This window comes from Crinia signifera, chromosome 12 (assembly GCF_055691185.1).
Source record: "Crinia signifera chromosome 12, ASM5569118v1, whole genome shotgun sequence".
NCBI lineage: Eukaryota > Metazoa > Chordata > Amphibia > Anura > Myobatrachidae > Crinia > Crinia signifera.
This window is the reverse complement of record NC_139228.1, coordinates 70,715,332-70,739,117: the sequence shown is the minus strand read 5'-3', so window position 1 is coordinate 70,739,117 and position 23,786 is coordinate 70,715,332. Positions and strand designations below refer to the sequence as shown.

The 23,786-nt window shown below is 48.3% G+C and overlaps 1 protein-coding gene across 9 annotated transcripts in view; it reads left to right on the top strand.

Annotated features, from left to right (window-relative positions):
* Positions 1–4,848: 4,848 nt before the first annotated feature.
* Positions 4,849–23,786, top strand: part of SYNE3 (spectrin repeat containing nuclear envelope family member 3) — a 115,933-nt gene continuing 96,995 nt past the window's right edge. For 6 of the 9 annotated variants that reach the window (XR_014466226.1, XM_083166570.1, XM_083166573.1 and 3 more), the window contains exon 1: positions 4,849–4,948. The gene's annotated coding sequence lies outside the window, so the exon portion shown is untranslated. The other 3 variants (XM_083166569.1, XM_083166568.1, XM_083166567.1) reach the window with 3 other exon arrangements.

Genomic DNA, 23,786 nt, shown 5'->3' with positions numbered 1-23,786 from the left:
AAAGAAGGGTGTCAGAGAGAAATAATGTCAGGGAAAGAGGGGGGTGCCAGCATAAAGTGAAGAAATGAGAGGGGAGAGCGAGATAGTGTCAAGAGGGTGTCAGGGATAGAGAGAAGGGGATGAGATTATTTAAGAGATTATTTAAGTCAGGCATAGAGAGGGATGGGGTGACAGGTGCATCAGACAGAGAGGGATGGGGTGACAGGTGTGTCAGGCAGAGGATGGGCAGAGAGAGAGGGATGGGGTGACAGGTGCGTCAGGCAGAGAGAGAGGGATGGGGTGACCGGTGTGTCAGGCAGAGAGAGGGTTGGGGTGACCGGTGTGTCAGGCAGAGAGAGGGTTGGGGTGACAGGGGTGTCAGGCAGAGAGAGGGATGTGGTGACAGGTATGTCAGGCAGAGAGAGGGATGGGGTGACAGGGGTGTCAGGCAGAGAAAGGGATGTGGTGACAGGGGTGTCAGGCAGAGAGAGGGATGGGGTGACCGGTGTGTCAGGCAGAGGATGGGCAGAGAGAGAGGGATGGGGTGACAGGGGTGTCAGGCAGAGAGAGGCATGGGGTGACAGGGGTGTCAGGCAGAGAGCGGGATGGGGTGACAGGGGTGTCAGGCAGAGAGAGGCATGGGGTGACAGGGGTGTCAGGCAGAGAGCGGGATGGGGTGACAGGGGTGTCAGGCAGAGAGAGAGGGATGGGGTGACAGGGGTGTCAGGCAGAGAGAGGGATGGGGTGACAGGGGTGTCAGGCAGATGGAGGATGCAGTCACTCAGGGCTAGAGTGGGAGGTGGGTGGCTGCACCGACCCGCAGAGGGCCCCATGGTGCTGATCTATTCTGGACCGTCCACACAAAGCCTGGGTGTGAGGTGATGGAGAGGGATGAGGGGGTGACAGGTACCTTCTCCTTCTATCTCCATGTCCTTGGGGGCTCGCTGGGCTGCTGTTTCCTGGGCTTCTCCTGATGGTGCTTCTGATGGTGCTTTGGCCTTCGATTGGGCTTCAGGCCCGGCTGAGCTGGAGCATAGAGTGTCCTTGGCAGGGCCTGTGCAGGGGCTGCAGCCTGGGCCTTCCCCCATGGGCGGTGGCAGAAGTGCTGCTGGTGGGAGAGCGGAGCGGTCCGGGGGCAGGCTGCACCGCGCATTCGATGCCTGTTGGAGGAACAGGCGGTGGGGATGTTTCTCCCTGGGGGCACACCCGTCCTGCGTGCACTGACTGAGTCTCCCACCCGGGCTGGGGATGGGATCTTGCGGTCGCGCTGCCTACAATCAGGGTATGGGGGGGGTGTCTCACGGATGCGCTGTGCTGTGCCGCTGCCTACAATCTGGGTACAGGGGGATGCTTGCGGGTGCGCTGCAACACTGCTTACAATCTGGGAATGGGGGGGGGGGGGCGCGGGGGCACTGGGCACCTCTATAAATGAGCAGAGCTTTGGGGGCAGTGGAGCCAGTGCCCCCTTTAAGGCAGGCGCCCGGCGGCAAATGGCTCCATATCCTCCGGGAGTTCCGCCACTGCTTCTCATGCCGCCAACCCCAAGCAACTTTTTAATACATTGAAAGCGCTTCTTTACCATCCTTCACCCTCCCCACCTGCCAAAAACAGTGCGCAATAACTTGTTTCCTTCAAGGACAAGAATGATAAAATCCATGATGTAATGGCATGCTCTCCTTCAGCCAGTGACTTGCTTACTTCCCATCCTGAGCCCTTTGCCACTTTCTCCTCATTTGACCCCACAGGTGAAGATGAAGTATCCACACTTCTCATCCTCCTACTCCACTAACTCTCCTCTTGATCCTATACCATTACAAGTCAGTAAAGCTCTGTCTCCTGTGCTTATCCCAAACTTAACTAAAATCTGTAATCTCTCTCTCTTCTCTTACCCATTCTAAAAAAACACAATTCTGATCCAAACTGTCTCTTTTAACTACCGTCCTATCTCTCAGCTCACATGCCTCTCTAAGCTTCTCGAGAGACTTGCCTACACTCGCCTCACACCCTTTCTTAACTCCTACAACTTAATGGACCCAATTCAGTCAGGCTTTCGCTCTCAACACTCCACTGAGACAGCACTGACTAAAGTAGTCAATGATCTGGCCACTGCTAAATCTAAAGGCCATTTCTCACTTCTTATTCTTCTAGATCTCTCAGCTGCCTTTGACACTGTTGACCACTCTCCTCATACAAACACGACAATCCCTAGGTCTTCAGAACACAGCCCTACTTGGTTCTCATTCTAACTATCGAAGTGCTCTTTCAGTGTTCGATTCTCTGATTCTACCGCCTCCTCACTACCTCTGTCCGTTGGAGTACCACAAGGCTCAGGCTTAGGTCCTCTGCTTTTCTCAATCTATACCTCCTCACTTGGCAAACTAATCAGCTCCTTTGGATTTCAGTATCACCTGTACGCTGATGATACTCAAATCTATCTATCCTCCCTGGAATTGTCACCATCAGTATTGCTCCGTGTCTCTGAATGTCTCTCTGACATTTCATCTTGAATGTCATCTCCCCACCTCAAACTCAACATTTCCAAAACAGAACCAATTATATTCCCACCAGCCAAGAGTAGTCACCAACCTGATATCTCTATCACTGTGGAGAACACAACAATTAATCCTACTCCACAACCTCGCTGCCTAGGGGTCATCCTCAACTCGGAACTGTCCTTCATTCCTCACATTCAATCTGTCTCTAAATCATGTTCCATGCAACTAAAAAACATATCCAAAATCCGTCCGTACCTTACACAAGACCCTGCAAAAACTCTAAGGTACGTACACACGGTTCGATTCAGTTTTCGATTAGATGTGGACTATTCGACCTGCTCTGATGTTTTTTTCCTACTCCTTTTTCGATCTCCAATATTTTCTATTCGACTTTCCATTCAATTTGCTATTGAATCAACACTGGCTTCAGGCAGGAGATGGACATTGAATCGAATGCTGCAGTGAACACATTACATTTGCAATATAGACTATTAGATTTGCACGATATAGTCTTGGCTGCTAAGACTATTTTTCTATTCGATTTATACTACGCGGGAGGGCGCATTGGGATTGAATCTGCATAGAATGTAGAAAAAACATTCGATTTTTCGGTAGCTTAGTGCCCTATTCTGCGTAGTGAGATCGCATCGCATGCAATTTTGCGTGCGATGGCTCTAGTTCATTTTTTGCGCTCGCCACACTTTATAAAATCAACTCCACGCCGACATGGATAGTGGTGGTATGAAAAGGGCAGGAGGACGTGTTCCGCTTCCCCTCGCTGTGTTTGCCATGCTTCGGGGTGACGTGGATAGTGGGGGGGGGGGGTTCTAAATCGCATTGCAACTTATGCGATTTTTGTGCGATGCGATCGATGACCAGGGGTGCCGTGAAATTTAACAAGTACCATCGCATCGAAAGCGTTTGCATGCGATGCGGTCTCTACGCTGGCGTACATAGGCAAATTGGGCTCCCTGATAATACACAAGTACCGATTTTTTTCTATTCAATGTTGCTTCTATAAGCAAAAACGAATAGAAAAATAACGCATATCTCACCGTGTGTACGCACTATTAGAAAAGACTCTCACCGCTACAATCCATTTTGAATGCAGCTGCGAGGCTGATCTTACTGGCTAGACGTTCATCGTCTGCTGATCCGCTCTGCCAGTCCCTCCATTGGTTGTCTGTGTTTTACCGCATTCAATATAAAATACTTCTACTTACATACAAAGCCATCACTCTGACTATACCGACTTATATCTCTTTGTATATCTCAAAATAGATCCCCACCCGACCTCTCCGCTATATAACAAATGTGAGCGACGCTGGCATTTTTAGTGGATATTCCACACAGAGATGTTGGCAATCAAAGGGTTAAATAAAGCAAGAGCAGTATAATATTCTGCCAATATCGCTTTAATCCACCACAAAGATAGTCTGCGGCTTCTCCTTCTGAATGACCAGATCTAACGGTCGGGAATGCATCTGTGACACGTTTGTGTCACACTAAATATTTACAGTTCCCTAGTAACAGGGTGTCACACGGAATCAGACGCAGATATGTCATTCTAAATGGGCCCCAAAGTGTTCACACTAGTAGTGTATGGCAAATAGTGACATGGGCCTCGAGTATCCGCATCATGCACCCCAAGTGGGTCCAAGTCCCGGCGTGGCTGTTGTCCCCATGTGCCGGTGTGACTGTTGTCCCCATGCCATGGTGTCACCATTATTGTCCCCATGTGCCAGTGTAATGCCATTATTGTCCCTCATGTGCCAGTGTAATGCCATTATTGTCCCCCATGTGCTGTTGTGATGCCATTATTGTACCCATGTGCCAGTGTGACTATTGTCCCCATGTGCCAGTATGACTATTGTCCCCATGTGCCGGGGTGACTGTTGTCCCCATGTGCCGGGGTGACTGTTGTCCCCATGTGCCGGGGTGACTGTTGTCCCCATGTGCCGGGGTGACTGTTGTTCCCATGTGCCGTTGTGACTGTCCTGAGAGCCTGGGGGCCAGTGTGACTCCATTGTCCCCTATGTGTCGGTGTAAGGCCATTATTGTCCTCTATGTGCCGGTAAAGGCCATTATTGTCCCCCATGTGCTGTTGTTACGCCATTATTGTCCCCATGTGCCAGTGTGACTATTGTGCCGGTGTGACTATTGTCCCCATGTGCCACTGTGACTCCATTATTGTCCCCAGTGTGACTGTCCCGGTGCCAGTGTTAGTATAATCCCCCGGAGCCATCTGTGTAATGACCCCGCAGCCCGGTGCCCTGTGTGTACTGTCTGTGTCCCGGCCGGCTCCGTACAGCGCTGTGGCTGTGCCCGGGGCCGCCGGCGGTGTGACCTTATATAGCAGCACAGACGCCGCCTCCAGTCCCCGCTCAGTGCCAGGAAGACGGGAGGTTCCTGTGTGTGCAGCAGCAGCAGCTACAGCCCGGTCACCGCCGCTGCCCGGAGCCCGCACTCCCCGGGTAAGAGATCCTCAGTGTCCCGTGTGTCCTGGAGGGTGACCTGGGACGGGCGGGCGGCATCACTGGGCGCTAATGTGGGTGTGCGAGGGGTATGGGGCCAGCTTGTACTGGGACTGCTGTGCTGGTTATACTGGGACTGCTGTGCTGGTTACACTGGGACTGCTGTGCTGGGTCGTGTACTGGGACTGCTGTGCTGGTTACACTGGGACTGCTGTGCTGGTTATACTGGGACTGCTATGCTGGGTCGTGTACTGGGACTGCTGTGCTGGTTACACTGGGACTGCTGTGCTGGTTATACTGGGACTGCTGTGCTGGTTACACTGGGACTGCTGTGCTGGGTCGTGTACTGGGACTTAGTGATGGGTAGTTCGTGAATGATTAGTTCAAAATGAACTAATCTTCAAAGTGAACTAAATCGTTCAGATCACTGCTCTGGCAAAGATTAGTTCATTTAGTTCACCAGGAAGTAAAGCAAGTGGAAAGTGTAACACACAGACAGACAGAGCCCAGCAGCTCCAAGGCTCATTTACTGGATCTTTCCTTCCTGTATCTAAAGTTAAAAGTACAACAAAGCCCAGCAAATACAGATCTAATAAAATAAAAATATGCACTGCCTAGACAAAGTTGTGTGGTGTGTCTGTGAGTGAGCATGTGTGCTCATGCTGCTCACCTTTATGTGATAATATCATTATATGATTAGTTCAGATGTCCAAACACTTGCTGCTGCTTCTTGTACTGGGTCCTGAGCATACTGCTGTGCTAAATCTTCTGCTGGGATCTGTGTAGGAGCTTCTGCAGCAGCCATGTTATCAGCTCTCATGCAATACACAGGAGGCAGTACATGGTAGCTGCCAAAGATGGCAGTGCTGAGCTCACACATGGTCTGGACTCTGCGGATCCAAATGAACTACATTGTCCTGATGACTCATGAGTCCTGCAAATAGTTCAGTAGTTCAATTAGTTCACTGATCATACAGATCCCTGAACTAATCTCTGACTATACACCATAATGAGACTGTACAGTACCTGTGAGCTACCATGTGTGGCACTGCTGTGCTCAGGCATATGTATTGTGTGTATGCAGCCACAGACACAGTGCTGGCTGCTGCATGTCATACAGTATACTGTAGTAGCTCTGTTTACTCCACATTACAGTCAGAGATGGATATGTATAAACCTTCCTGATGCATACAGTGGAGCAGTTGCCCCTAGCAACCAATCAGCAACTGGTTACTTTGCAAAGTCTCTACTTTATCTCTCTCTAATGTCAGCTAAATTGGGGCAAGGGGACATGTTTTTTTTTCTAATTACTGTATTTTAAAAGCAGAAAAAATTGACTTATTAAAAAACTCTGAATTTGGGTATTTTACTTGCATATTATGGAAGGTAAAATAATAACCACAATGGGATTAATATTGCAGAGCTAAACATGTCACTAGAAGGGTGCTGTATAACTGTAATTGCTTTGCTAAAATAGAAAATAATCTGATTTATTAAACATACAGTATATGATCATTCTAACAAGACTATAACTCCTACAATGAGCTGGTATTACAATGCCTGCTCTGTGTGTCATAATCTAGTCTAGTTCATCTAGATCCATGCACTCCTCTCAGTCTCTGAGTCAGTGATGGAATAATGAACTAAATGAACTAGATGAACTAATCTTCTGATCTAATCTTTTGGGTGAACTAGATCATAATGAACTAGTCACCAAAACGAACTAGATTTCCCATCACTACTGGGACTGCTGTGCTGGTTACACTGGGACTGCTGTGCTGGTTACACTGGGACTGCTATGCTGGGTCGTGTACTGGGACTGCTGTGCTGGTTACACTGGGACTGCTGTGCTGGTTATACTGGGACTGCTATGCTGGGTCGTGTACTGGGACTGTTGTGCTTGTTGTACTGGGACTGATATACTGGGTGTACTGGTGCTGTCACTGTGTACTTGGACTACTGTGCTGGCTCGAAACTGGGATTGTGGTGCTGGGACTGCTGTCCTGGTTATACTGGGACTGCTATGCTGGGTCGTGTACTGGGACTGATATACTGGGTGTACTGGTGCTGTCACTGTGTACTTGGACTACTGTGCTGGCTGGATACTGTTTTAGACTGTGGTGCTGGGGCTACTGTGCTGGTTCTTCAGGGACTGCTATGCTGGCTGGGTGTACTGGGACTATTATGCTGGTTCTGCAGGGACTGCTATGCTGGGTGTCCTGGGACTATTATGCTGGTTCTGCAGGGACTGCTATGGTGGGTGTACTGGGAATATAATGCTGGTTCTACAGGGACTGCTATGCTGGGTGTACTGGGACTATTATGCTGGTTCTACAGGGACTGCTATGCTGGGTGTACTGGGACTATTATGCTGGTTCTGCAGGGACTGCTGTGCTGGGTGTACTGGGACTATTATGCTGGTTCTGCAGGGACTGCTGTGCTGGGTGTCCTGGGACTACTATGCTGGTTCTGCAGGGACTGCTATGCTGGGTGTACTGGGAATTTAGTGTTGTTCTACAGGGACTGATATACTGGGAGCACTGGGACTACTGTGCTGGCTGTACTGGGTATACTGGGCTCTGGCTGTATGAGTTGAGTATTGTCACTGGGTGTACTGGGACTGTTGTACTGGGTATACTGGGAGTTGCTGCATGTGACTAGTTACTGCATGTGACACGATGCCATATTGATATGGTTGCTTTTGTTACGTTTTCGTTTTGGATCTTACTGACTGGTGAGATGTCCCAGCCTCTATTGCTTGTGCAGAACCTGTGTACATGAATATGGGACTGTGCCCCTATAATTCTGTATCTGCAGATGGTATATAACACATCAGCCCATTTCCATCTTCCAGGCTGAACATTCTTTAATATTTCAGTGCATATTAATATTGCATTCCCCTGCCAGTGTGCCAGTAGGTTATGTAACTTTGCTGCCACTTGGGGTGACTTTGGGCAATGCCGTTGTATCTATACCTTTGTGTAATCCTGTAAGTGTGTGGAATGAGTTGTGTGTTATTGTGCCTTGGCTGCAGCAGGGTATTGTGGCAGTGTAGAAGAATTCAGCTGTCTGCTTACATCCTCAGGAGGAGGCTGCCATGCTTCAGGCAGAATACGTAGCATTCCTGAGTGTAGTGTCACCAGTGTGGTGTTGTGTATGAGTTGTAGAGCTGGCGTAGTACTGCTGGCCGTAGGTTCTGTATTACTATGTTATACTTTCTGGTACTGTGCAGAGATCAGTGATTTGTTCCAATCCTAATGTCAGTGTCTTGTATTTACAGCACTGTCTATTCTCTCAGGAGCGTCCTATACGTGTAATGAATTCATATTTATGGACCAAAGTTTATATAAATATGTCCTTATAACAGTATAAGTTTGGGCCTAGTGAAAAAGATGGATGGGCCAGATTGGCAAGCACTTAACGACGCGCCCACTGGCTGGCATTGCCCTTTGCAGGGCTGTGAATGGATGTGTACGGGTACACATTCGTTTGCTAGGAAAAATAATTTTATGGTCACTTACCATCAAATTTTCTTTCCTCCTCTCCCTGGCACTCGCAGCCCTCGCGTGACCCAGGAGTCACTCGGCGGCTGCAAGGATTTTTGCGATTTCGGCCACTGTTTTGTGGGCATTACCAAAAAATGCGCATGCACAGTGTCAGACCAGAATTCCGTAAAGGCTGCATAATTCCACAGATATTTTCACTAATAAATGTCCTTTATAAATTACGATCAGTTAATTGCTACAGTGGGGCAGCATTAAGGGGGGAGATGTACTAAGATGTGGGGAGTTTTAAAGTGGTGGATGTCCACGATCATCTCCTAACTGTCATTTTCAAACACGGTCTGCAGCGTGGCAGTTAGGAGCTATTTGGGTGGCACTTTATCTCATTTCACTTTATGGTTTAGTACACTTCCTGCTAATGGGATATTAAATGAGGATCAGGGGGTGGAGTTACGGCAAACTGATTAATTATCTGACCTATGGCATTTATTAACTCAATCGCTGTTATAGATGTACTCTGTTCCTGTAACTGAATTTATGCAGGAGCCGTCGTCCTCTCAGTGAATAGATTGTCGGTTAGTAGGCTGCTTGACCAATTTCCCAGTGGCCCCATGTGGTTTCAGTGGCCCCATGTGGTTTCAGTGGTCCCATCTACTGGTGCCGAGAACAGATCTTGTGATCCTTAGCACCAAAAAGCATTGTGGTAATTGTAGCGTAAATGTCAGTACTGATGTCATTATTGTGTGGGTGTCATTGTTTGCAGTAACCGTGTAGCATAGCGAGGGTCCGCGGCAGGGTTCCTGTCATGCAGAATTGCTGTGAACAGGAGATTCCAGATTCAGCACTTTAGTTTGCATTAACTTTCAGCAGACTTCTCTTAACATAAATATATATATGTGCCCTCCCGACTACTACAACATTGTATATGAGGGCAATATGGCTCCTTCCGCAGTACACCTAGAATTTATGTGTGTTGTTTCCTGTCTGGTGATCCAGGTTTGATGGAGTGTCGAAGATAGATTGTAAGCTGGCGAGCAGGACCCTCCTGCCTCTATCGGTCTGTTACTACCCAGTTTGGATTTATCACTGTTTATTTCCAATTGTAAAGTGCACCGGAATTTGCTGCACTATATAAGAAACTGTTAATAATACATAAATAAACTATAATAAATATTATAAAGTTTACAGAGACGCACACTCACTCACTCACATCGTAGGTTAGGTGTGTAGAGACACACACTCACTCACTCACATCGTAGACGTGTACAGAGACACTCACTCACTCACATCGTAGGCGTGTACAGAGACACACACTCACTCACATTGTAGGCCATACTCAGGCGTGTACAGAGACGCACAGTCAGTCACATTGTAGGCCATACTCAGACTCAAATCTGTATCTAATAACCCTTTTACACCAAAGGAAGAAGGATCCAAGCCGGGTCGGATCCGGGATTTACTCCATTTACACTGCGGTGCCCACCCACAGTGTAGACGGAGGTGGCGCTTGGAGATGACATCATCTCCAAGCGCCGGGACCGCGGTGATCCCCGCCGGATACACAGATCACCGTGCTGGGGGCAACCCAGCACCAAGGTAAGCTGCTGGGCTACCCCCAGCCGTCGTCCGGGAGGTGAATGGATGCCGCACACAAGCATCCGTTCACCTCCTCCGCTGTGTGTGCCGCAGGTTGCATGTCCCCCATTGACGCCCTCTACCCAGGTCCTAGCCGTGTTCTACCCAGGTCAGGACCTGGGTAGAAGTCCTGTGTAAAGGGACATGCGTGACACATTTATACTGCCTCTGAACCGCTGAAGACCCGGGGTATAACATAGTGGGCGTCCCAGTACTTGCACCAGGTAAAGGGCTTTTTACTAGCCCTTGAGTTGAAGGAGGTGCATGACTTATGCTGTGTACGCACAGTGAGATTCCCTTGCTATTCGACTTTTTCGAGTGCTATACAATCTTTGCTATCTCTGTACTATTTACATACAACTCATACAATCAGCATTAAGGTGCCCATACACTAGTAAGATTTATCTTCAGATCTGGCTGGTTGGAACAAAAACATGGTTATGGATGAGTGACAGTTTGGTAGTTTTCCAGCATTTCCAAGCAAATGGTCAACTGTCATTTGCTCTCATCCATAACCATGTTTTTGTTCTAACCAGCCAGATCTGAAGATAAATCTGCGTGTGTATGGCCACCTTTAGATTTGCACTATATAGTCATTGCTGCCCTGTCTATCTGCCTTTCGCTTTGTGCTGTCACGGGAGCGCGCATCGGGATCGCAAGATAAAAAAGCCTGTGCAATCTGCATACGATCTGCGTGCGATCTTGACTATATAGTCAAAATCCAATGTCAAATCTCACCGTGTGTACACAGCATGAGAATGACCATATTTTTAAAGCGGCAATCATTTACCAGGCAAAACCATGTTGAGTTAGCCTTGTAAATGATCGCCGCTTTAGAAAGTTCTTTACATTCATCCTCATGCATTCGCACTAAAAAGAAGTACAGTTTGAACCAAACATAAATGAGTAAATTGTTTTCCCATTTATCCATTTGACCAGTTCAGAAGCAGGAAGGATAATAATAAGTCATTTGTAACGGAAGATTATTCCCATGTAATATATTGCACATAATGTCCACATTGGATGCAGTTATTGTTCTTTTGTGTATGATCTATTAGTCATGTCCAATTAAGCACTCGGATCAAAGGAAGGGCTGTGTGCTAATTCTGCAGGGAGAACCCATATCATCCCATACGAGCTTCCTTTTCTGTTGGGGGCGCTGGCAACGCCGTACAATGTACCAGTCATGCCGCTGGAAATTAATTTGCAAAAGAAACAAGAAATCAGCTAATTCAGTTAAACAAAGATCCTTTATCCCCGGCAGTCGCTGATGATTTGGAATGAGCCAACGGCATTGCTGGGATAGGGGGGGCATCTGCTTTGCTGCCAAAATTTTGTCGCTGGGATGAAAATACGGGTAATTATCACAGTTATATTATCGATACCAGTTTTGTTTTAGTACAGCGAGAAAATCAGACAGATTTTAATGACGTTAGGACGTTCCAGTAGCGAACAAGTTAATTTTAAGATTTTTTATTTCACCGTGTACCAAAAGTAATCGTTTCATCCACTGAACGCCAAACAGGAATTATAGCGAGGAACAATGGTTGGCACAGAGGTGTGTGGGTAGCGGGATGCCAGGGAGATTCTTGGTGATGGAAAATGCTGTAGACGTCGAGTTCCTCTGTCGGTGAGATGTGTGAACCCCTACAGGGGTGGATATGTTTTTGCCTGAAAACAGACACAGACTGCAAGCGATGCCTGTGGCCTTATAATAACTCTGTAGATTTACATCTGGAAGTATGTAGAACAGAGGACGCACGGCACGTCCCAGAAACAGGTTTGGCACGCCGCAGATGGGCAGCTGACAGCCAAACAAAGGTAGTGTGACTTTGCATCCTCTCCTAGCATGTATCATGATTATACTAAGCCGCTGATTGGATGAGAGAGCTCTCAGCCAATCAGTGGCTTCCCATTCATTTGTATGTTTTTTTGGTACTCTTTACCTAGCACGGCGCCCATCGCGGGCATCGCGGGTACATTTATGTGTGCCCGCGACGCGACCGACGCGATGCTCACGATTTCCCATTGAAACCCATGTTAAACATGGAAATCGCGTCGGTCGCGTCGCGGCCGGCCATAAATGTGCACACGATGGCCGCGACGCGATGCCCACGATTTGCCATAGGAATTAATGTTAAAAGACCTGATGGACACGATTTTAATGTTAAATGGCTCAATGGACCCGATTTTAGCATAGGAAACAATGTTAAATGGGCCTTAGAGCCCAAATACTTACCCTGAACTCAGAAATGGCCCCCCCAATTTTTTACGCCACCCCACGATCAACGTGAACCCGAAGCGTGGCGAGCGGCGGCGGTACGCGTCCTCTGACCTTTTCATACCCCCACTATCCACGTCGGCGTGGAGTTGAGAATAGAATAGTGTGGCGAGCGTAGCGAGCCACCGAGCCCGAAGCGTGGCGAGGGGACGCGGATACCTTCACAGCTAGACGCGTCCCCTCGCGGGCTTCACAGGTGTCCGTGGCGACGCGGACACCTGTGAAGCCCGCGAGGGGACGCGTTTACCTGTGAAGGTATCCGCGTCCCCTCGCGGGGCTCGCTGCGCTCGCCACGCTTCGGGCTCGGTGGCTTGCTGCGCTCGCCACACTATTCTATTCTCAACTCCACGCCGACGTGGATAGTGGGGGTATGAAAAGGTCGGAGGACGCGTACCGCCGCCCCTCGCGGGCTCGCTGCGCTCGCCACGCTTCGGGTTCACGTTGATCGATTGAGTTCAGGGTAATTATTTGGGCTCTAAGGCCCATTTAACATTGTTTCCTATGCTAAAATCGGGTCCATTGAGCCATTTAACATTAAAATCGTGTCCATCGGGTCTTTTAACATTAATTCCTATGGCAAATCGTGGGCATCGCGTCGCGGCCATCGTGTGCACATTTATAGCCGGCCGCGACGCGACCGACACGATGTCCATGTTTAACATGGGTTTCAATGGGAAATCGTGAGCATCGCGTCGCGTGCGGGCATGTTTAGCCCGCATACGACGCGACCGACACGATTTTTTACCTCACGATGCCCACGATCAAGATCGTGGGCGCCGTGCTAGGTAAAGAGTACCGTTTTTTTTTAATTCTCCCCATCCACCTCTTTGTGTTCCCTTGTCCGATTTATTGGCCCGATCCGTCAGAATCGGGGCAAATCAGACCAAATCTCACTAGTGTATGGGCGGCCTTTAGGCTCAATTCCCACCATGGCTGTAACTGTGTGGAGTTTATATATTCTCCCCATGCTTGTGTGGGTTTCCTCTGGGTGCTTCAGCTTTGCCTACAATCTAAAAATATACCGGTAGTTTACTTGGCTCTCAACAATCAATTGGCACAGCGGCCGATTATCGGTAACCTGTGTATGGGCCGCGATGCGCATATGCGACGCCTGCAAGCGAAGGAATCCTACATTCATTTGCAAGGCGGGATTTCACTTTAGCATGATGGCGTAAAACTGGCCGCTGCTTACACGCTAATCAGGTGCGAATCGGGCCCATAACTTGTAAGCACCACTGGAGTAGGGACTCATGCGGATGGCCAAAGAATTCTCTGTGCAGCGCTACAGAATACGTGTGCGCTATATAAATATCTGGCAAGAGTTAAATAGGGTCACGCCTAGTACAATGCACATCACCCACATGTACACATGAAATGCAGATGTGTTTAGTTACCGTAATTGTGAGTATCAAAGTTTTTAATTAAGATTTTTTTTTTACACCCTTGTGTCACAGTATTATTATTTATTGTGGATTCTGGGAACCACCCTGAGGAGTTACTGAGATTCTCGTTCTATGAAAACACTTAACATGGCCTATTGTTATATAAATAGATGTGTCATGTTCGCTTACACACTCTCCGCCTTTGTCTGCTCCGATGACGGGAGAATTTATTATCCGCCGTGCATCAGGCATATTTCATTAGACCTAAAGGAAGCACCTGTCACTTTGGCTTGAGTCATCTAAGCCTCCCCGCAGCGGCGAGACCATTGTCTGAACAAGCGCTTTGTGTGTACACAGTAGTGGAGAATTACATGTCTGTGCGTTGGCTCCGGCGAGTACATTATACTGTCATGTATTCGCTGCTGAAATGCACCTGAGACCAGTGACGCCTGACATTACAGCAATATAAGTGCGACGGTAAGAAAATGCATAGCACGGGGTGGCCAGACCGATCAGCCCCTAACTGTCATTTTTCAAACACAACTTGTAACATTAAAGGTGCTCATACACGTTGCGATAAACAGCGTACAATGCGACGCATTATCGGGCGGATCGCTCGTGTATGTTTTGCATGCGATGCGATCCGCGGGCGTTACAAAAAAAGTATGTGCAGCACATGCTTTTTGTACTGTGCAACGCGATGCCTGCAGGAGCGCGCATCGCGTCGCATTGCATGCTGTTTATCGCAACGTGTATGGGTACCTTAAGAGCTAAGTGGCTGGTAGTTTACCTCTCTCCACTTTATCACTCTCCAAGGCTTTGTACATTTCACCCGAGTATCTTATAAGATGGGAAAAGTACAGATATTTTGTGGAAATGTTGTTTTCTTTGTCCCTTTTGTGATGCTATGCACCTATTTTTGTACTATTGTTCCTGTTTGTATAAGAAGTAGGTAGAACACCATTATTATATCATGCTAAATGGCCCAGGAAGATCCCGATGAAAGGTTAAATGGGCATAAAACGGAAATAACCTATTTCTGCACATATCTAGAGTTGTACGTATTTGGAGGTGCAAATTCCAGCAACTTTGCAGCGGGATGTAGTTAGCTTACCGGTACTTAGGATGCTGCCGGACAGAAGACCGGAGCCAGAATTCCAACACAACTCTGAATTCCCACACCGGAATCCCGATATGTCTGGCTAGACAACACCACTGGGTGGGCATTTCAATTTGCCGTCGAGATGTGATGTCAATGTCAGCAGTTCTTGCGGCTGTGTAATGGGTGCACACAGGAAACATCAGCCTTGCTGCAGGGCTGGTCTGATATGCGTTGGAACAACATCAAACATATCGGCTGTACTCACCCACCAATGTACTAGCGATGTATCATTTGTCAGCTGTAAAACAATGGGCCTAGTTCAGACTTGATCAAATTTGTTCTCAAAATGGGCAAAACCAAGCTGCACTGCAGGTGGGGCAGATGTAACATGTGCAGAGGGAGTTTGATTTGGGTGGGGTGTGTTCAGGGCCGGTGCTGCCGGATAGCGCGCATCACTGCAGGGACCCCGCCGCCAGATCACACAGTGCCGCAGGTACCCGGCACGGACACCCCTGCAGCCTCCATGCGAGAGGCGAAGTGCCGCCCTCCAGTGGCTGGCGCCCTAGGCAAATGCCTAGATTTGCCTAGTGGTGGCGCCGGCCCTGGGTGTGTTCAACCTGATATCTAAATTGCAGTGTAACAATAAGGCAGCCAGTATTTACCCTGCACAGAAACAAAATAACTCACCCAAATCTAACTCTTTCTGCACATGTTACATCTGCCCCACCTGCAGTGCATCATGGTTTTGACAATTTGGAGAACAAATTTGTCCTGCAATCACGTCTGAATTAGGCCCAATATGTTGCATAGTGTAGGGATGGCCAATGTTTTGCTTTAGTGTTTTTTTCAAAGTGCCGGGACACAGAGCATAGCTCCGCCCCCGACACCCGCAAAGCTCCAACCCCGTGTTTTGATTGACCCAAAGGCCAATCAATTAAACACAATGGATGACCATCGATATGTAAAAATATTGATGGTCATCCATTGCATAGTAAGCACTATTGCCAGTTGCAGAATTGCCATCAATGGCAACCATCGATGGCAATGGCAGCGATGGCCATCCCTAGCATAGTGTGTATCCAGCCTTAAGTCCCCCATACATCAGTGGCCCCCTTTCCCTGATGCACTGATCGATGATTGGTGATCCATCAGGCATGTACAGATTAAACTGGCAACTAATATCTCTTTATATCTCTGAGGATATAGGAGGAAAGCTGGGGACCTTGTTGCATGTTATGTCTCTGGAAGGTGTCACATGCATACTGTCAATGCTACCACTTTCTAGCTAAATAACATGCAAGGAGTATGTAAATAAGCACGAATATGAAATGCAGAAGACACATGATAAATATTCCGTGTTCTCAGACATATATCGTGTTCTCAGGTCAAAGCAGAGCCTGGCTTCTCTGTATCACATGTAAGTGAGCCGGTTATGAATGCACCATGACAGTACATTTGAATAGATGGGATTACTGCGGAATTAGGAGGCTTGTATACTATACACTAGGTGATTCATCGCGCCCTACGGGCGCTCTTCACACCGTCGTAAGGGGCTGCGCCCCCTTAATTTGTGAACGTTTGTATATGAGAAATATGGTTAGAATTGTATGAAAGATGCCCTGTATTGCAACTTAGGTGTCCGCGAATCGCGGGAGGGGGGGTCGCGGAGGGTGCCGCGAATTGCAGGAGGGGGGGTCGCGGGGGGTGCCGCGAATTGCAGGAGGGGGGGTTGTGGGGGGGTGGATGCTGCGAATCGCGGGAGGGGAGGGATTGCAGAGAATCGCGGGAGGGGGGTCGCAGGGTGGGTTGCCGCAAATCGCGGGAGGGGGGTTACGGGGGCGGGGGTTGCGGCGAATCATGGTAGGGGGGTCGCGGGGGGTGTGCCGTGAATCACGGGAGAGGGGGTCACGGGGTGGGGTGCCGAGAATCGCGGGGGGTTTTTGTGTGCCGTGAATCGCGGGAGTGGGGGTTGCGGGGGGGGGGGGTGGGGGGGGTGTGACGCGAATCGCAACAAGAAAAAATCAACACAGAAAGGTCAACACATGTAAATGTTGACATAAGTGTGGCACTTCATTGGTGTCCATGTCGACACATGAGAATGAATATGAAAACATTCAAAAAATGAAAAAAAAACTTCAAAAACTCATGTCAACCTTTTTCATTGTCGACCATAGCCATGTCAGTGTTTTCCATGTGCAATTTAATTCTGGAGCTGCCGCGAATCGTGGGGGTGCCGCGAATTGCGGGAGGGGGGGTCGCGGGGGTGGGTGCCGCGAATCGCGGGAGGGGGGGTTACGGGGCGGGGGTTGCGGCGTATCATGGGAGGGGGGGTCGCGGGGGTGTGCCATGAATCACGGGAGGGGGGTCACGGGGTGGGGTGTCGAGAATCGCGGGGGAGGTGTGTGTGTGCCGTGAATCGCGGGAGTGGGGCATGTGGGGGGGGGGGGGTGTGACGCAATTCGCCACAAGAAAAAATCAACACAGAAAGGTCAACACATGTAAATGTTGACATAAGTGTGGCACTTCATTGGTGTCCATGTCGACACATGAGAATGAATATGAAAACATTCAAAAAATGAAAAAAAAAAATTCAAAAACTCATGTCAACCTTTTTCATTGTCGACCATAGCCATGTCAGTGTTTTCCATGTGCAATTTAATTCTGGAGCTGCCGCGAATCACGGGGGGTGCTGCGAATTGCGGGATGGGGGGGGTCGCGGGGTTGGGTGCCGCGAATCGCGGGAGGGCGGGGTTCACAGGGGTTCCGGTGGGGGGTTGCCGCGAATTGCGGGAGGTGGGGGGTCACGGGGGGTGCCGCGAATCGCGGGAGGGGGGGTTGCGGGGGGGTGTGACGCGAATCGCTACAAGAAAAAATCAACACAGAAAGGTCAACACATGTAATAGTTGACATAAGTGTGCCACTTCATTGGTGTCCATGTTGACACATGACAATGAATATGAAAACATTCAAAAAATGAAATAAATCTTCAAAAACTCATGTCAACCTTTTTCATTGTCGACCATAGCCGTGCCAGTGTTTTGCATGTGCCATTTAATCCTGGGGCTGCCGCGAATAGCGGGGGGTGCCGCGATTTGCGGGAGAGGGGGGGTTGCGGGGGGTGGGTGCCGCGAATCGCGGGAGAGCGGGGTTCATGGGGGTTCCGGTGGGGGGTTGCCGCGAATTGCGGGAGGGGGGGGGGTCGCGGGGGGGTGCCGCGAATCGCCGGAGGGGGGGTTGCGGGGGGTGTGACGCGAATCGCCACAAGAAAAAAATCAACACAGAAAGGTCAACACATGTAAATGTTGACATAAGTGTGCCACTTCATTGGTGTCCATGTCGACACATGACAATGAATATGAAAAAATTAAAAAAAATAAAAATAAATCTTCAAAAACTCATGTCAACCTTTTTCATTGTCGACCATAGCCATGTCAGTGTTTTGCATGTGCCATTTAATCCTGGGGCTGCTGCGAATTGCGGGGGGGGGGGGGGGTGCCGCGAATCGCGGGAGGGGGGTCGCAGGGGGGGTGCCGCCAATCGTGCAAGGGGGGGGTCGCGGGGGGTTCTTTTTGCCGCGAATCGCGGAAGGGGGGGGTGACGGGGTGGTGGTTATGCCGCGAATTGCGGGAGGGGTCGTGGGGGGGTTCTTTTTGCAGCGAATCGCGGGAGGGGGGGTCGCGGGGGTGTTTTTGCTGCGAATCGCGGTAGGGGGGGTCGCGGGGGAGCGGGTGTTTTTGCCGCGAATCGCGGGAGGGGCGCGCGGGGGGGGGGGAGGTTTTGCCGCAAATCGCGGGAGAGGGGCGCTCACCTGGTGGCTGTGGAGTAGCAGTGCTGGGCAACATGGGAAGGCAGTGGGTGTCTGGCACTGTCTGTGGGCTCACTGGGCTGGTTCTCTGTCACATACCTCCCAACATGACCCTCTCCAGGAGGGACACAATGCTCTGTTTCTAGACTTCCCCTTAATGTATGATTGCCATCACCTGTTTTAAACAGGTTAATTTCTCAGAAAGGTGTTCAGCACAGATGAAGGCAATCACACATTAAGAGGAAAGTCCAGGAACAGAGCGTTATAGACACAGACACCCACTTTGAGTGACAGATGTAGCCAAATATATAGGAGATATATTACTATACATAGAGGTCATGTGTAAAGGGGCCTACACACCAGGAGATATTCTGAGCAATGCTAGATCTCTCAGAACACTCAGCAAGATCGCTCAGCACACAGAGATGTAACAATTCTGTGTGCTGAGCGATCTGTCAGGGACAGTGTTCTCCGGTGAGAGCACTGACCCTGATCGGCAATTTAGCAGGTGTATCCAGCATGCTGGATATTAATCGCCAGGCGATAGCGATGTATCACTATGGCCCCTACACACAGAGCGATGTAGGGGATTTTCTAAGCGATCTAGGGGCCAATTCTGGATCCGAATTTGGCCCCTGCCCGGATGGTCGGTGTTTGAGCATGTGCACTTCTGCGCACGTGCGAATGCCAATTGTGAACATCCGCGGCAAGATACACAGCCGCTGGGCCATTCGCAATGGGTAGGGAGGGACGAGGGCGGTGGTGCTGGGTGTTCCCATGGGTACGCAGGCAGGCTGCTGTGTGCCATGGGCGGGCGGCTGGCTGACTTCACATGACGTCAGCAGCCCGTCCTGTCTTCCTCCCAGCATGACACTGGTGCTTTTGTAAGCTGCTAATCAGAATCCCCCCCCAGTCAGATCGCTTACAAAATTACCTGAAATTGCCCCGTGTGTAGGCACCATAAGTCACGGTTATTACTTTTACCAGATATTTTAATAATAATAATAAGATCAATTTAAACCTTTTTTTCTACGTTTTACACTAGTTGTGCTATTTTCTGTACTGTGCCTTTAAGCTAATTGTTACCCACAATGCTGGCATCCTGCACTGTTTCTGGGAGGGTGATGCCAATTACACATGTGGGAGATTTGGCATTTAAACTGTTGCTAAATTACCACTGTTAACAATACATTAAACCATTTAGGGAACTCCCCTGCACTGTAATACAAGGATACATTTATGTAATTGTTTGGGTGCTTTTTGCGCTTTGTTTTGTCTTTTATAAAGTTTTGTGTTGTTTATTTTGTACTCCTATTGTGACTGTGCACCAGGTGTTGCCGCTTCTCACGGAACTTGTTACAGAAAAATACAAATATTTACCCACATTTCATGTTTGTACTACTTCGTAGCATCGGTTGAGCAGAAGAACCACATTCCCCAGACATTCCGTTCCATAACAGTTTTTTATTATTGATTTACAATGGACGTGCTTGACCTACTCGATGACAGCCATGTGTAAAATCAGTTGACGATTATCCGTGAGTTATTAAATCGTGTTCTTGTTTTGCCACATTTTTGTTCCACCTCCTCCGTCTCTGTACTATTTGCATTCATGTTCTTAACGGAGAAAGAAAAATGGGGACTGGCTTCATAATTGAGATGGAAAAGAACAAGCAATTCTAATAGAAAATCAGTTTTATTGTCACGCGGGTGTAATTCTTGAATAAAAGGGTTTTGTGTTTCTCCTAATAATATCCATCTGGGTTTTGCACACAAAGGCTTGTGGGGAGGGACTGGATTTACATGTGTGTCACGGATTTGTACACAGTGAAGATCATTTGAATTTTTCCGTTGGATGCAGAATCCAGAGAAGTGCTGGAAATGACGATACAAGGCTGGGCATTGTGCACTGCAAACTGAATGCACGTGCTTCCAAGTGGTTTCAAGGCCCAGAGCCGCCGTCATGCCTTCAATGAAATAACAAATGTGCCCTTATCTTTGTGGTTTTAATCATGGTCCTTACTGTGTGGAGTTTGTATATTCTCCCTGTGCTTGCGTGGTTTTCCTCTGGGTACTCTGCTTTCCATCTCACAATTCAAAACTATACTGGTAGGTTAATTGGCTCCCAATAAAAATTAACCCTAGAAAGTCTGTGTGTGCGTGTACATGTGGTAAGGAATATAGATTGTAAGCTCCACTGGGGCAGGGACTGATGTGAATGGTCAAATATTCTGTGTACAGCGCTGCGGAATATGTGTGCATTATAAAAATAACTGGTAATAAATAAATAATCAGTATTTGTAACACTCTCGCCTGCTGTATTTGTGTGGCCCTAAAATAACACTGTGCCCAGTAACAGTGGCGTAATTAGAAATTGTGTTCCCATCTGCCCCCCCCCCCCCCCCCATACATTAATTATAGTAATTTACCTAAATGCTCATTGCCAGGGGTTTCATGCTTGTTGCCATGGGTTTCATGCTCCTTGACAGGGGTTTTGTGCTCGTTGCCAGGGGTTATACGCCTGTTGCCAGGGGTTACATGCTCATTTGCCAGGGATTTTGTGCTCAAAGGCACGTTGGCGTTTCCTTGACAGACTCAGTCTCCTCTAAGGTGGTGGACATTTTGTGGATGGTTATTTTCAGCAGATTCCATGCAAATGACCAGACCGCAGGGAATTTGCATAAAACAGCTACCCACATGATGTTGGACTGCCGTTGCATTTCTTCCCAGTAATGATAGGAGTGATAGGCTTGTTCCCCTTTCTCCTCTGTGTGGGGTTATCCATGAACCACACCAGTAGGCCCCAGTCACGCTAAAATGTTAGACCTATTTTGTAATGCATTGCCTATGGGCTCCTTAAAAACCGCTGATCCTTATCTGATTGGGTTATATCAGGTTTTGGTTGGGAAGAATGGTAAATGTGGTTATAAGAGGAACACTTCTTGTCATGTATGTGGCATCCCCCACCTCGCGCCCTCCAGGAAAAGCTGTAGGCTTACGGGATTGGCCCACAGGTGTCAAAACAGTTATGGACACATTTTAGGAAATGTCAAACAGTGATTTAATTGGCTCCAAACAAAAGTAACCCTAGTGTGTAAGTGTGTGCGTGTACGTGGGCAGATGGACCAAGTGGTTCTTATCTGCCGCCAAGTTCTACGTTCCTATGTGGATCTTGACCCACTCAGACCAGTCATTAAGTGTCTGGCTGGCTTCCATTTGTGACAGTCCATTATCACCATTATATGGATATTATTAGCAGCACCGCCATGCAATCATTGGGGTCAATTTACTGAGATGGGAGTTCTACTGAAGATGGATGTTGCCCACAGCAACCAATCAGTCTACTTATTTATTTAGCACCTTCTAGAAGATAGAATCTTATTGGTTGCCCGTAGCAACATCCCAACTTCAATAGAACTCCTGTATTCAACTTTACCCCAGTGAGTTTGCTGTAAAAGGTGAATTTTAACCTTATGTTGTGTGCGGATATATGACTGATATAATTATATGCTGATTTGTGGCATTGCATCTGTCCCAGTGATATCCCTATAATCCCTAGTGGGGTTGCTATGCGCTTCGATCACTTAGCAACCATTCCGGAAAAGAATACTCCCTGTATTGTGATTGGGCAGGACGATAGACCAAAGTGGTTTGAAGGCATGCTAGATGGCCAATCAGGATTTCTCAGTTGGAATCGGGTGAAATCAGACCCTTATTGCAAATTGCAGGGGTTCTCAAACTCTGTCCTCGGGACCCCACACAGTTCACGGTTTCCAGGTCACCCGGCGGTGCACAAGTGCATTCATTACTCATTGACACATTTTAAGAGATCCTAATTATTTCACTTGTGATTCTGTGAAGAGACCTGAAAAACATGCACTGTGTGAGGTCCTGAGGACCGAGTTTGATCACCTGTGGCATAGTGTACTGGGGCCTTTAGATGTTACATGGATGTAACTGTCTTACAATTCTAAATGCGTCCACATATTTTAAATTTGCCCCGCACCTCTCCCCTGCAGAGGAACCTGGTTCTACCATGGTACAAAGCTGTCCCTTCCAGATGGGTTTACTCGCTACTGTAATTGAGGCCCTGTAATGCTAATTTACAGGCGTTCCATTTGGGTGCAGTGTTTGCATTAATGTCAGTGAACCTTATGGATATACTTCGTTACCTATTAACACTATAGTTATTCCTGGTATTTATTATCCAGCTAAATATTACACAGCATTTCATGTACAGTAACATCCATAGTGGCTTTTATTGCTTTTTAACGGAGGCTGACGAGGTTCCGATTGTAGAAATAAAAAGTTCTTTATGGATTTGTCCCCACGTTGGGATGCAGTCAAAATCCCGATGGTCATAATACCTACAAGGACAAAATCCCGACAAGGACAAAATCCCGACATATAGAATGTACAGGTGAAACTGTCAACATGACTTAGGGTCGACAGGTCATTAGGTCGACATGGGTTTTTTCAATGTTTTTTGACCGGACATGTGCTGACAGGCGGTATTTCATGCCCTACCATCCACTAGGGCGTGGTGGGAGAATAAAATAGTGTGCCGAGCGCAGCGAGGGGCTGCGGTTCACCACCAACTGTGTCCATGTCGACTGTGTCGACATTCGGGACAAAAACAGTGAAAAAACCCATGTCGACCTAGCGACCTGTCAACCCAAAGTCATGTTGACAGTTTCACCTGCACATTCTATATGTCGGGATTTTGTCCTTGTCGGGATTTTGTCCTTGTCGGTGTTATGACCCATTCGGGATTTCATACCGAATCCCCCCACGTCACATATTTGTACATTTCCATCTTATTGATATGGTGACAGGACAACATAAATACTCCAGAAATGATTCAGTAAATGCTACTGATTAATGTACCCCCTTGAGTACCATATACTCCATGCGATCCATCTTGAACCACCCGGCATCTTCCTGGGCGGCAGGATCACATACGATACACTGTGTGCAGCCTTTTGCATACGATGTATCGTATGCGAGCCGACAATTTCTTAGTGACACACTTGTGATTTTCTGCTCCAATCCGTTGCTCACGGGACTGCGCATCGGCGGATGTCCAACAAATGCGATGTTGCAGCTTTTCATCTGATTTCTCAACCCGAT